The following is a 12500-nucleotide window of genomic DNA, read 5'->3' on the forward strand; positions in this document are numbered from 1 at the left end:
GAGCGGGGACTTGGACAATCTTTCGGACTTGGAAAAATTTTTCGGGCTTGGAAAAAAATTGTCAGCCCGCTTCCTCCGGGTTGACCTGGTGGCCGAGCGGGGACTTTGACAATCTTTCGGACTTGGAAAAATTTTTCGGGCTTGGAAAAAATTGTCAGCCCGCTTCCTCCGGGTTGACCTGGTGGCCGAGCGGGGACTTGGACAATCTTTCGGACTTGGAAAAATTTTTCGGGCTTGGAAAAAATTGTCAGCCCGCTTCCTCCGGGTTGACCTGGTGGCCGAGCGGGGACTTGGACAATCTTTCGGACTTGGAAAAATTTTTCGGGCTTGGAAAAAATTGTCAGCCCGCTTCCTCCGGGTTGACCTGGTGGCCGAGCGGGGACTTGGACAATCTTTCGGACTTGGAAAAATTTTTCGGGCTTGGAAAAAATTGTCAGCCCGCTTCCTCCGGGTTGACCTGGTGGCCGAGCGGGGACTTGGACAATCTTTCGGACTTGGAAAAAAAAATTTCAGCCCGCTTCCTCCGGGTTGACCTGGTGGCCGAGCATCTCACCGTCCCCGGACGCAGCGAGGGACTGCCTCCCGGCCGTCAGGATCGGGCCCCTGGAAGTCTGGGTGGGGTGCGGGGGGGGGGGGGGGAATTGCCCGACGCCTCCGAGGAGCGCTACCGGGGCGGGCCGGGCCCCCCCTGCTCGAAAAGGAAAAGAAGGATCGGGCCCACGAGAGACAGGGACCCGGCCGCCAGGCAGGCCGACCTGGGTTCACCGTCCCCGGCCGCAGCGAGGGACTGCCTCCCGGCTGACTGGATCGGGCCCCTGGAAGTCTGGAAAAAGTTTAACCCGACGCCTCCGAGGAGGGGGCGCCCAGGGAAGGAGGGAGAACCGGGTTGACCTGGCAAAGCGGCCACCAGGTATACCAGTTAAAACCTATGGGTTGACCCGGTGGCCGGAAAGCATACCGGCCAGCCAGGTGAACCCCGTTCGATTCCACGGGTTGACCTGGTGCCCGGGAGGGGACTCGGACGGTTCCCCCCGGGGTACGCCTTCCTCGGCCCGAAGGAACAGGGTGCGAACCAGGCGCGGGGGCGGGGCGGGGAACCGCTGGAACCGCTGGGGGACGGGGGACGGGGAGGGGGGGAATGGATCGGGCCTGCCGGGACCCGGCCGCCAGGCAAGCCGCCCCGGGCTCACCCTCCCTGGCCGCAGCGAGGGACTGCCCCCCCCCCCACCCCCGGCTGACAGGATCGGGCCCGCTGGAAGTCCGGGAAAATATTTTTCCCGACGCCGGAGGGAGGGGGGGGGGGGAGGGGAAGGGGCTCTGACGGGCCAGCCCGGGCCCCGGAGCTTGAAAAGGAAAAAAAAGGATCGGGCCCGCGAGAGACGGGGGCCCTGCCGCACGGGGCAGTCCGACCGGGGCTCGCCGTGCGGCAGGCCCGGGCGCCGGCAGGGGAAAGCGGGCGAGGAGGCGCGGAGCCGGGTGCCTACGGCCATACCGGACCGAACGCCCCCGATCCCGTCCGATCTCGGAAGGTAAACCGTCCCGGGCCTGGCTAGTACTTGGATGGGTGACCGCCTGGGAATCCCAGGTGCCGTAGGCAGCTTTTCCCGGTCCGAGCCAGCTCTCTCTCCTTTTTCTGGGGAGGAAGGAGAAGGGGGGGGGGGGGCGGGCCAGAAAGCCCCTCGTCGCTCCTGCCGAGTCGGAGGTCGCGGCCGCAGGTCACGGGTCGGGGCGCCTGGGGTCCGGCTCCCCCCAACACCCACCCGGCTTCCTCCGCGGAGGACCCCCGGCCACCGAAGCCGCTGGGGGAGACCCCGGGCATGGGGCGGACTGGCCCGGCCCCTCCCGGCCCCCCTGCGCCCGGCCGCCGGCCCGCGGGACCGCCCCGAATCCCCCCGCGGCCACCCAGGCGAGGCCTGGCCTGGAGGGCCCCACGGCGGGTGTCAGGCTCCCCGCCGCTTGCCCCACCGGGGACCCACGGCCACCGAAGCCGCTGGGGGGAGACCCCGGGCATGGGGCGGACTGGCGCGGCCCCTCCCGGCCCCCCTGCGCCCGGCCGCCGGCCCGCGGGACCGCCCCGAATCCCCCCGCGGCCACCCAGGCGAGGCCTGGCCTGGAGGGCCCCACGGCGGGTGTCAGGCTCCCCGCCGCTTGCCCCACCGGGGACCCACGGCCACCGAAGCCGCTGGGGGAGACCCCGGGCATGGGGCGGACTGGCCCGGCCCCTCCCGGCCCCCCTGCGCCCGGCCGCCGGCCCGCGGGACCGCCCCGAATCCCCCCCCGGCCACCCAGGCGAGGCCTGGCCTGGAGGGCCCCACGGCGGGTGTCAGGCTCCCCGCCGCTTGCCCCACCGGGGACCCACGGCCACCGAAGCCGCTGGGGGAGACCCCGGGCATGCGGCGGACTGGCCCGGACCCTCCCGGCCCCGCTGCGCCCGGCCGCCGGCCCGCGGGCCCGACCCGAATCCCCCCGCGGCCACCCAGGCGAGGCCTGGCCTGGAGGGCCCCACGGCGGGTCTGCAGCTCCCCCCGGGCTTCCTCCCCCGAGGACCCACGCCCCCCCTGAGCCGCAGGGGGAGACCCCGGGCCCGGGGCGGACTCGCTCGGGCCCCCCCCCTGCGCCCGGCCGCCGGCCCGCGGGACCGCCCCCGAATCCCCCCGCGGCCAGGCAGGAGAGGCCTGGCCTGGATGCCACGGAGGACCCGCGGCCCCCAAAGCCGCAGGAGGCGCCCCCGGCCCCGGGGCCGGTAAGCCCCGTGTCGCTCCCCCCCCCCTCACCCCCCCACCCCCCCCGCGCCTCGCTGCCGGGCACCGGGCACCGCCCCAGAGTCAGCCGCAGCCGGCCGGCCTGAGAGCTGCCCTCCTGTGTGAGACTACGTTGATACTAACCGGCCATCAGGCAGGTCAACCCCATTGCTAGACCTGGGTGGACCTGGTGGCCGAGCGGGGACTTAGGAAATTTTCCAGCCTTTTCCCGGGGCGTGACCTGTTGTCCCGGTGGGGACTTTGAAAATTTTACAGCCGCTTCCCGGGGCTTGACCGGTTGTCCTGAAGGCCCCCCACCCCCACCCCCACCCCCGGGCTCCTGCTCCCCTCTCCCCAGCCTCGGTGCTCCGCTCCCAGCCTCGGAGGCTGCCTCTCTGCGGCGGCTGCATCGCGTCCGAGGACGCTCACCCTCCGGAGGCTGGCTGTAAAGCCTGACACCCACCACCGCCGCCGCCCCGACTCTCCGAGGGGCGACTCTGAGGCCTCCCCCCACCCCCGGACCACCCTGGAGACGACTGCTAAGCCCCCACCCCCGGCCAGTCTAGGGGAAGACTGCTAAGCCTCTCCCCCCCCTGCCCCACCCACCCACACTGTCTGGGGGATGACTATTAAGCCTCCCCCCCGCCCAGCCTGGGGGAAGACTGTTAAGCCTCCCCCCCACCCACCCACCCACACTGTCTGGGGGACGACTATTAAGCTTTCCCCCCCGGAGCGCCCGGGGCACGACTATTAAGCCTCCCCCGGACTGCCCGGGGGACGACTGCGAAGCCTCCCGCTCAGCCTGGGGGAAGACTGTTAAGCCTCCCCCCCACCCACCCTGTCTGGGGGACGACTATTAAGCTTTCCCCTCCGGAGCGCCCGGGGGACGACTATTAAGCCTCCCCCGGACTGCCCGGGGGATGACTGCGAAGCCTCCCGCTTTGCCTGGGGGAAGACTGTTAAGCCTCCCCCCCCACCCACCCACCCACACTGTCTGGGGGACGACTGTTAAGCTTTCCCCCCCGGAGCGCCCGGGGGACGACTATTAAGCCTCCCCCGGACTGCCCGGGGGACGACTGCGAAGCCTCCCGCTCAGCCTGGGGGAAGACTGTTAAGCCTCCCCCCCACCCACCCACCCACACTGTCCGGGGGACGACTATTAAGCTTTCCCCCCCGGAGCGCCCGGGGGACGACTATTAAGCCTCCCCCGGACTGCCCGGGGGACGACTGCGAAGCCTCCCGCTCAGCCTGGGGGAAGACTGTTAAGCCTCCCCCCCCCCCACCCACCCACACTGTCCGGGGGACGACTATTAAGCTTTCCCCCCCGGAGCGCCCGGGGGACGACTATTAAGCCTTCCCCCGGACTGCCCGGGGGACGACTGCGAAGCCTCCCGCTCAGCCTGGGGGAAGACTGTTAAGCCTCCCCCCCACCCACCCTGTCTGGGGGACGACTATTAAGCTTTCCCCTCCGGAGCGCCCGGGGGACGACTATTAAGCCTTCCCCCGGACTGCCCGGGGGACGACTATTAAGCCTCCCCCGGACCTGCTCCATCTCGACTATTAAGCCCCCCTCTGTGGTCCTCAGGACCACTGCCGCGCGGCCCGCGGAGTGGGGTGACACCCGGGCCGCACAGCAAACCGGCCACCAGGTCAACCCATTGAATCCAATGGGTTGACCTGGTGGCCGGAAATCAAACCGGCCACCAGGTCAACCCATTAGATTCAGTGGGTTGACCTGGTGGCCGAGCGGGGACTTAGAAAATTTTACAGCCGCTTCCCCGGGGGTTGACCTGTTGTCCCGGTGGGGACTTTGAAATTTTTACAGCCGCTTCCCCGGGGGTTGACCGGTTGTCCTGAAGGCCCCCCACCCCACCCCCTCCCGGGCTCCTGCTCCCCTCTCCCCAGTCTCGGTGCTCCGCTCCCAGCCTCGGAGGCTGCCTCTCTGCGGCGGCTGCATCGCGTCCGAGGACGCTCACCCTCCGGAGGCTGGCTGTAAAGCCTGACACCCACCGCCGCCGCCGCCCCGACTCTCCGAGGGGCGACTCTGAGGCCTCCCCCCACCCCCGGACCACCCTGGAGACGACTGCTAAGCCCCCACCCCCGGCCAGTCTAGGGGAAGACTGCTAAGCCTCTCCCCCCCCTGCCCCACCCACCCACACTGTCTGGGGGATGACTATTAAGCCTCCCCCCCGCCCAGCCTGGGGGAAGACTGTTAAGCCTCCCCCCCACCCACCCTGTCTGGGGGACGACTATTAAGCTTCCCCCCCGCCGGAGCGCCCGGGGGACGACTATTAAGCCTTCCCCCGGACTGCCCGGCGGACGACTGCGAAGCCTCCCGCTCAGCCTGGGGGAAGACTGTTAAGCCTCCCCCCCACCCACCCTGTCTGGGGGACGACTATTAAGCTTTCCCCTCCGGAGCGCCCGGGGGACGACTATTAAGCCTCCCCCGGACTGCCCGGGGGATGACTGCGAAGCCTCCCGCTTTGCCTGGGGGAAGACTGTTAAGCCTCCCCCCCCACCCACCCACCCACACTGTCTGGGGGACGACTGTTAAGCTTTCCCCCCCGGAGCGCCCGGGGGACGACTATTAAGCCTCCCCCGGACTGCCCGGGGGACGACTGCGAAGCCTCCCGCTCAGCCTGGGGGAAGACTGTTAAGCCTCCCCCCCCCCCACCCACCCACACTGTCCGGGGGACGACTATTAAGCTTTCCCCCCCGGAGCGCCCGGGGGACGACTATTAAGCCTTCCCCCGGACTGCCCGGGGGACGACTGCGAAGCCTCCCGCTCAGCCTGGGGGAAGACTGTTAAGCCTCCCCCCCACCCACCCTGTCTGGGGGACGACTATTAAGCTTTCCCCTCCGGAGCGCCCGGGGGACGACTATTAAGCCTTCCCCCGGACTGCCCGGGGGACGACTATTAAGCCTCCCCCGGACCTGCTCCATCTCGACTATTAAGCCCCCCTCTGTGGTCCTCAGGACCACTGCCGCGCGGCCCGCGGAGTGGGGTGACACCCGGGCCGCACAGCAAACCGGCCACCAGGTCAACCCATTGAATCCAATGGGTTGACCTGGTGGCCGGAAATCAAACCGGCCACCAGGTCAACCCATTAGATTCAGTGGGTTGACCTGGTGGCCGAGCGGGGACTTAGAAAATTTTACAGCCGCTTCCCCGGGGGTTGACCTGTTGTCCCGGTGGGGACTTTGAAATTTTTACAGCCGCTTCCCCGGGGGTTGACCGGTTGTCCTGAAGGCCCCCCACCCCACCCCCTCCCGGGCTCCTGCTCCCCTCTCCCCAGTCTCGGTGCTCCGCTCCCAGCCTCGGAGGCTGCCTCTCTGCGGCGGCTGCATCGCGTCCGAGGACGCTCACCCTCCGGAGGCTGGCTGTAAAGCCTGACACCCACCGCCGCCGCCGCCCCGACTCTCCGAGGGGCGACTCTGAGGCCTCCCCCCACCCCCGGACCACCCTGGAGACGACTGCTAAGCCCCCACCCCCGGCCAGTCTAGGGGAAGACTGCTAAGCCTCTCCCCCCCCTGCCCCACCCACCCACACTGTCTGGGGGATGACTATTAAGCCTCCCCCCCGCCCAGCCTGGGGGAAGACTGTTAAGCCTCCCCCCCACCCACCCTGTCTGGGGGACGACTATTAAGCTTCCCCCCCGCCGGAGCGCCCGGGGGACGACTATTAAGCCTTCCCCCGGACTGCCCGGCGGACGACTGCGAAGCCTCCCGCTCAGCCTGGGGGAAGACTGTTAAGCCTCCCCCCCACCCACCCTGTCTGGGGGACGACTATTAAGCTTTCCCCTCCGGAGCGCCCGGGGGACGACTATTAAGCCTCCCCCGGACTGCCCGGGGGATGACTGCGAAGCCTCCCGCTTTGCCTGGGGGAAGACTGTTAAGCCTCCCCCCCCACCCACCCACCCACACTGTCTGGGGGACGACTGTTAAGCTTTCCCCCCCGGAGCGCCCGGGGGACGACTATTAAGCCTCCCCCGGACTGCCCGGGGGACGACTGCGAAGCCTCCCGCTCAGCCTGGGGGAAGACTGTTAAGCCTCCCCCCCCCCCACCCACCCACACTGTCCGGGGGACGACTATTAAGCTTTCCCCCCCGGAGCGCCCGGGGGACGACTATTAAGCCTTCCCCCGGACTGCCCGGGGGACGACTGCGAAGCCTCCCGCTCAGCCTGGGGGAAGACTGTTAAGCCTCCCCCCCACCCACCCTGTCTGGGGGACGACTATTAAGCTTTCCCCTCCGGAGCGCCCGGGGGACGACTATTAAGCCTCCCCCGGACTGCCCGGGGGATGACTGCGAAGCCTCCCGCTTTGCCTGGGGGAAGACTGTTAAGCCTCCCCCCCCACCCACCCACCCACACTGTCTGGGGGACGACTGTTAAGCTTTCCCCCCCGGAGCGCCCGGGGGACGACTATTAAGCCTCCCCCGGACTGCCCGGGGGACGACTGCGAAGCCTCCCGCTCAGCCTGGGGGAAGACTGTTAAGCCTCCCCCCCCCCCACCCACCCACACTGTCCGGGGGACGACTATTAAGCTTTCCCCCCCGGAGCGCCCGGGGGACGACTATTAAGCCTTCCCCCGGACTGCCCGGGGGACGACTGCGAAGCCTCCCGCTCAGCCTGGGGGAAGACTGTTAAGCCTCCCCCCCACCCACCCTGTCTGGGGGACGACTATTAAGCTTTCCCCTCCGGAGCGCCCGGGGGACGACTATTAAGCCTTCCCCCGGACTGCCCGGGGGACGACTATTAAGCCTCCCCCGGACCTGCTCCATCTCGACTATTAAGCCCCCCTCTGTGGTCCTCAGGACCACTGCCGCGCGGCCCGCGGAGTGGGGTGACACCCGGGCCGCACAGCAAACCGGCCACCAGGTCAACCCATTGAATCCAATGGGTTGACCTGGTGGCCGGAAATCAAACCGGCCACCAGGTCAACCCATTAGATTCAGTGGGTTGACCTGGTGGCCGAGCGGGGACTTAGAAAATTTTACAGCCGCTTCCCCGGGGGTTGACCTGTTGTCCCGGTGGGGACTTTGAAATTTTTACAGCCGCTTCCCCGGGGGTTGACCGGTTGTCCTGAAGGCCCCCCACCCCACCCCCTCCCGGGCTCCTGCTCCCCTCTCCCCAGTCTCGGTGCTCCGCTCCCAGCCTCGGAGGCTGCCTCTCTGCGGCGGCTGCATCGCGTCCGAGGACGCTCACCCTCCGGAGGCTGGCTGTAAAGCCTGACACCCACCGCCGCCGCCGCCCCGACTCTCCGAGGGGCGACTCTGAGGCCTCCCCCCACCCCCGGACCACCCTGGAGACGACTGCTAAGCCCCCACCCCCGGCCAGTCTAGGGGAAGACTGCTAAGCCTCTCCCCCCCCTGCCCCACCCACCCACACTGTCTGGGGGATGACTATTAAGCCTCCCCCCCGCCCAGCCTGGGGGAAGACTGTTAAGCCTCCCCCCCACCCACCCTGTCTGGGGGACGACTATTAAGCTTCCCCCCCGCCGGAGCGCCCGGGGGACGACTATTAAGCCTTCCCCCGGACTGCCCGGCGGACGACTGCGAAGCCTCCCGCTCAGCCTGGGGGAAGACTGTTAAGCCTCCCCCCCACCCACCCTGTCTGGGGGACGACTATTAAGCTTTCCCCTCCGGAGCGCCCGGGGGACGACTATTAAGCCTCCCCCGGACTGCCCGGGGGATGACTGCGAAGCCTCCCGCTTTGCCTGGGGGAAGACTGTTAAGCCTCCCCCCCCACCCACCCACCCACACTGTCTGGGGGACGACTGTTAAGCTTTCCCCCCCGGAGCGCCCGGGGGACGACTATTAAGCCTCCCCCGGACTGCCCGGGGGACGACTGCGAAGCCTCCCGCTCAGCCTGGGGGAAGACTGTTAAGCCTCCCCCCCCCCCACCCACCCACACTGTCCGGGGGACGACTATTAAGCTTTCCCCCCCGGAGCGCCCGGGGGACGACTATTAAGCCTTCCCCCGGACTGCCCGGGGGACGACTGCGAAGCCTCCCGCTCAGCCTGGGGGAAGACTGTTAAGCCTCCCCCCCACCCACCCTGTCTGGGGGACGACTATTAAGCTTTCCCCTCCGGAGCGCCCGGGGGACGACTATTAAGCCTTCCCCCGGACTGCCCGGGGGACGACTATTAAGCCTCCCCCGGACCTGCTCCATCTCGACTATTAAGCCCCCCTCTGTGGTCCTCAGGACCACTGCCGCGCGGCCCGCGGAGTGGGGTGACACCCGGGCCGCACAGCAAACCGGCCACCAGGTCAACCCATTGAATCCAATGGGTTGACCTGGTGGCCGGAAATCAAACCGGCCACCAGGTCAACCCATTAGATTCAGTGGGTTGACCTGGTGGCCGAGCGGGGACTTAGAAAATTTTACAGCCGCTTCCCCGGGGGTTGACCTGTTGTCCCGGTGGGGACTTTGAAATTTTTACAGCCGCTTCCCCGGGGGTTGACCGGTTGTCCTGAAGGCCCCCCACCCCACCCCCTCCCGGGCTCCTGCTCCCCTCTCCCCAGTCTCGGTGCTCCGCTCCCAGCCTCGGAGGCTGCCTCTCTGCGGCGGCTGCATCGCGTCCGAGGACGCTCACCCTCCGGAGGCTGGCTGTAAAGCCTGACACCCACCGCCGCCGCCGCCCCGACTCTCCGAGGGGCGACTCTGAGGCCTCCCCCCACCCCCGGACCACCCTGGAGACGACTGCTAAGCCCCCACCCCCGGCCAGTCTAGGGGAAGACTGCTAAGCCTCTCCCCCCCCTGCCCCACCCACCCACACTGTCTGGGGGATGACTATTAAGCCTCCCCCCCGCCCAGCCTGGGGGAAGACTGTTAAGCCTCCCCCCCACCCACCCTGTCTGGGGGACGACTATTAAGCTTCCCCCCCGCCGGAGCGCCCGGGGGACGACTATTAAGCCTTCCCCCGGACTGCCCGGCGGACGACTGCGAAGCCTCCCGCTCAGCCTGGGGGAAGACTGTTAAGCCTCCCCCCCACCCACCCTGTCTGGGGGACGACTATTAAGCTTTCCCCTCCGGAGCGCCCGGGGGACGACTATTAAGCCTCCCCCGGACTGCCCGGGGGATGACTGCGAAGCCTCCCGCTTTGCCTGGGGGAAGACTGTTAAGCCTCCCCCCCCACCCACCCACCCACACTGTCTGGGGGACGACTGTTAAGCTTTCCCCCCCGGAGCGCCCGGGGGACGACTATTAAGCCTCCCCCGGACTGCCCGGGGGACGACTGCGAAGCCTCCCGCTCAGCCTGGGGGAAGACTGTTAAGCCTCCCCCCCCCCCACCCACCCACACTGTCCGGGGGACGACTATTAAGCTTTCCCCCCCGGAGCGCCCGGGGGACGACTATTAAGCCTTCCCCCGGACTGCCCGGGGGACGACTGCGAAGCCTCCCGCTCAGCCTGGGGGAAGACTGTTAAGCCTCCCCCCCACCCACCCTGTCTGGGGGACGACTATTAAGCTTTCCCCTCCGGAGCGCCCGGGGGACGACTATTAAGCCTTCCCCCGGACTGCCCGGGGGACGACTATTAAGCCTCCCCCGGACCTGCTCCATCTCGACTATTAAGCCCCCCTCTGTGGTCCTCAGGACCACTGCCGCGCGGCCCGCGGAGTGGGGTGACACCCGGGCCGCACAGCAAACCGGCCACCAGGTCAACCCATTGAATCCAATGGGTTGACCTGGTGGCCGGAAATCAAACCGGCCACCAGGTCAACCCATTAGATTCAGTGGGTTGACCTGGTGGCCGAGCGGGGACTTAGAAAATTTTACAGCCGCTTCCCCGGGGGTTGACCTGTTGTCCCGGTGGGGACTTTGAAATTTTTACAGCCGCTTCCCCGGGGGTTGACCGGTTGTCCTGAAGGCCCCCCACCCCACCCCCTCCCGGGCTCCTGCTCCCCTCTCCCCAGTCTCGGTGCTCCGCTCCCAGCCTCGGAGGCTGCCTCTCTGCGGCGGCTGCATCGCGTCCGAGGACGCTCACCCTCCGGAGGCTGGCTGTAAAGCCTGACACCCACCGCCGCCGCCGCCCCGACTCTCCGAGGGGCGACTCTGAGGCCTCCCCCCACCCCCGGACCACCCTGGAGACGACTGCTAAGCCCCCACCCCCGGCCAGTCTAGGGGAAGACTGCTAAGCCTCTCCCCCCCCTGCCCCACCCACCCACACTGTCTGGGGGATGACTATTAAGCCTCCCCCCCGCCCAGCCTGGGGGAAGACTGTTAAGCCTCCCCCCCACCCACCCTGTCTGGGGGACGACTATTAAGCTTCCCCCCCGCCGGAGCGCCCGGGGGACGACTATTAAGCCTTCCCCCGGACTGCCCGGCGGACGACTGCGAAGCCTCCCGCTCAGCCTGGGGGAAGACTGTTAAGCCTCCCCCCCACCCACCCTGTCTGGGGGACGACTATTAAGCTTTCCCCTCCGGAGCGCCCGGGGGACGACTATTAAGCCTCCCCCGGACTGCCCGGGGGATGACTGCGAAGCCTCCCGCTTTGCCTGGGGGAAGACTGTTAAGCCTCCCCCCCCACCCACCCACCCACACTGTCTGGGGGACGACTGTTAAGCTTTCCCCCCCGGAGCGCCCGGGGGACGACTATTAAGCCTCCCCCGGACTGCCCGGGGGACGACTGCGAAGCCTCCCGCTCAGCCTGGGGGAAGACTGTTAAGCCTCCCCCCCCCCCACCCACCCACACTGTCCGGGGGACGACTATTAAGCTTTCCCCCCCGGAGCGCCCGGGGGACGACTATTAAGCCTTCCCCCGGACTGCCCGGGGGACGACTGCGAAGCCTCCCGCTCAGCCTGGGGGAAGACTGTTAAGCCTCCCCCCCACCCACCCTGTCTGGGGGACGACTATTAAGCTTTCCCCTCCGGAGCGCCCGGGGGACGACTATTAAGCCTTCCCCCGGACTGCCCGGGGGACGACTATTAAGCCTCCCCCGGACCTGCTCCATCTCGACTATTAAGCCCCCCTCTGTGGTCCTCAGGACCACTGCCGCGCGGCCCGCGGAGTGGGGTGACACCCGGGCCGCACAGCAAACCGGCCACCAGGTCAACCCATTGAATCCAATGGGTTGACCTGGTGGCCGGAAATCAAACCGGCCACCAGGTCAACCCATTAGATTCAGTGGGTTGACCTGGTGGCCGAGCGGGGACTTAGAAAATTTTACAGCCGCTTCCCCGGGGGTTGACCTGTTGTCCCGGTGGGGACTTTGAAATTTTTACAGCCGCTTCCCCGGGGGTTGACCGGTTGTCCTGAAGGCCCCCCACCCCACCCCCTCCCGGGCTCCTGCTCCCCTCTCCCCAGTCTCGGTGCTCCGCTCCCAGCCTCGGAGGCTGCCTCTCTGCGGCGGCTGCATCGCGTCCGAGGACGCTCACCCTCCGGAGGCTGGCTGTAAAGCCTGACACCCACCGCCGCCGCCGCCCCGACTCTCCGAGGGGCGACTCTGAGGCCTCCCCCCACCCCCGGACCACCCTGGAGACGACTGCTAAGCCCCCACCCCCGGCCAGTCTAGGGGAAGACTGCTAAGCCTCTCCCCCCCCTGCCCCACCCACCCACACTGTCTGGGGGATGACTATTAAGCCTCCCCCCCGCCCAGCCTGGGGGAAGACTGTTAAGCCTCCCCCCCACCCACCCTGTCTGGGGGACGACTATTAAGCTTCCCCCCCGCCGGAGCGCCCGGGGGACGACTATTAAGCCTTCCCCCGGACTGCCCGGCGGACGACTGCGAAGCCTCCCGCTCAGCCTGGGGGAAGACT

General features: G+C 68.2%; 1 non-coding gene across 1 annotated transcript; it reads left to right on the forward strand.

The window, feature by feature from the left end:
- The first annotated feature begins 1478 nt into the window (after window positions 1-1478).
- LOC135889674 (5S ribosomal RNA) lies at window positions 1479-1597 on the forward strand. Its single transcript, XR_010562013.1, has one exon. It is a non-coding gene; the product is annotated as a 5S ribosomal RNA (ribosomal RNA).
- The last annotated feature ends 10903 nt before the right edge of the window (window positions 1598-12500 follow it).

The sequence above is a fragment of the Emys orbicularis genome, chromosome 15, assembly GCF_028017835.1.
Source record: "Emys orbicularis isolate rEmyOrb1 chromosome 15, rEmyOrb1.hap1, whole genome shotgun sequence".
Taxonomy (NCBI): Eukaryota; Metazoa; Chordata; order Testudines; family Emydidae; genus Emys; species Emys orbicularis.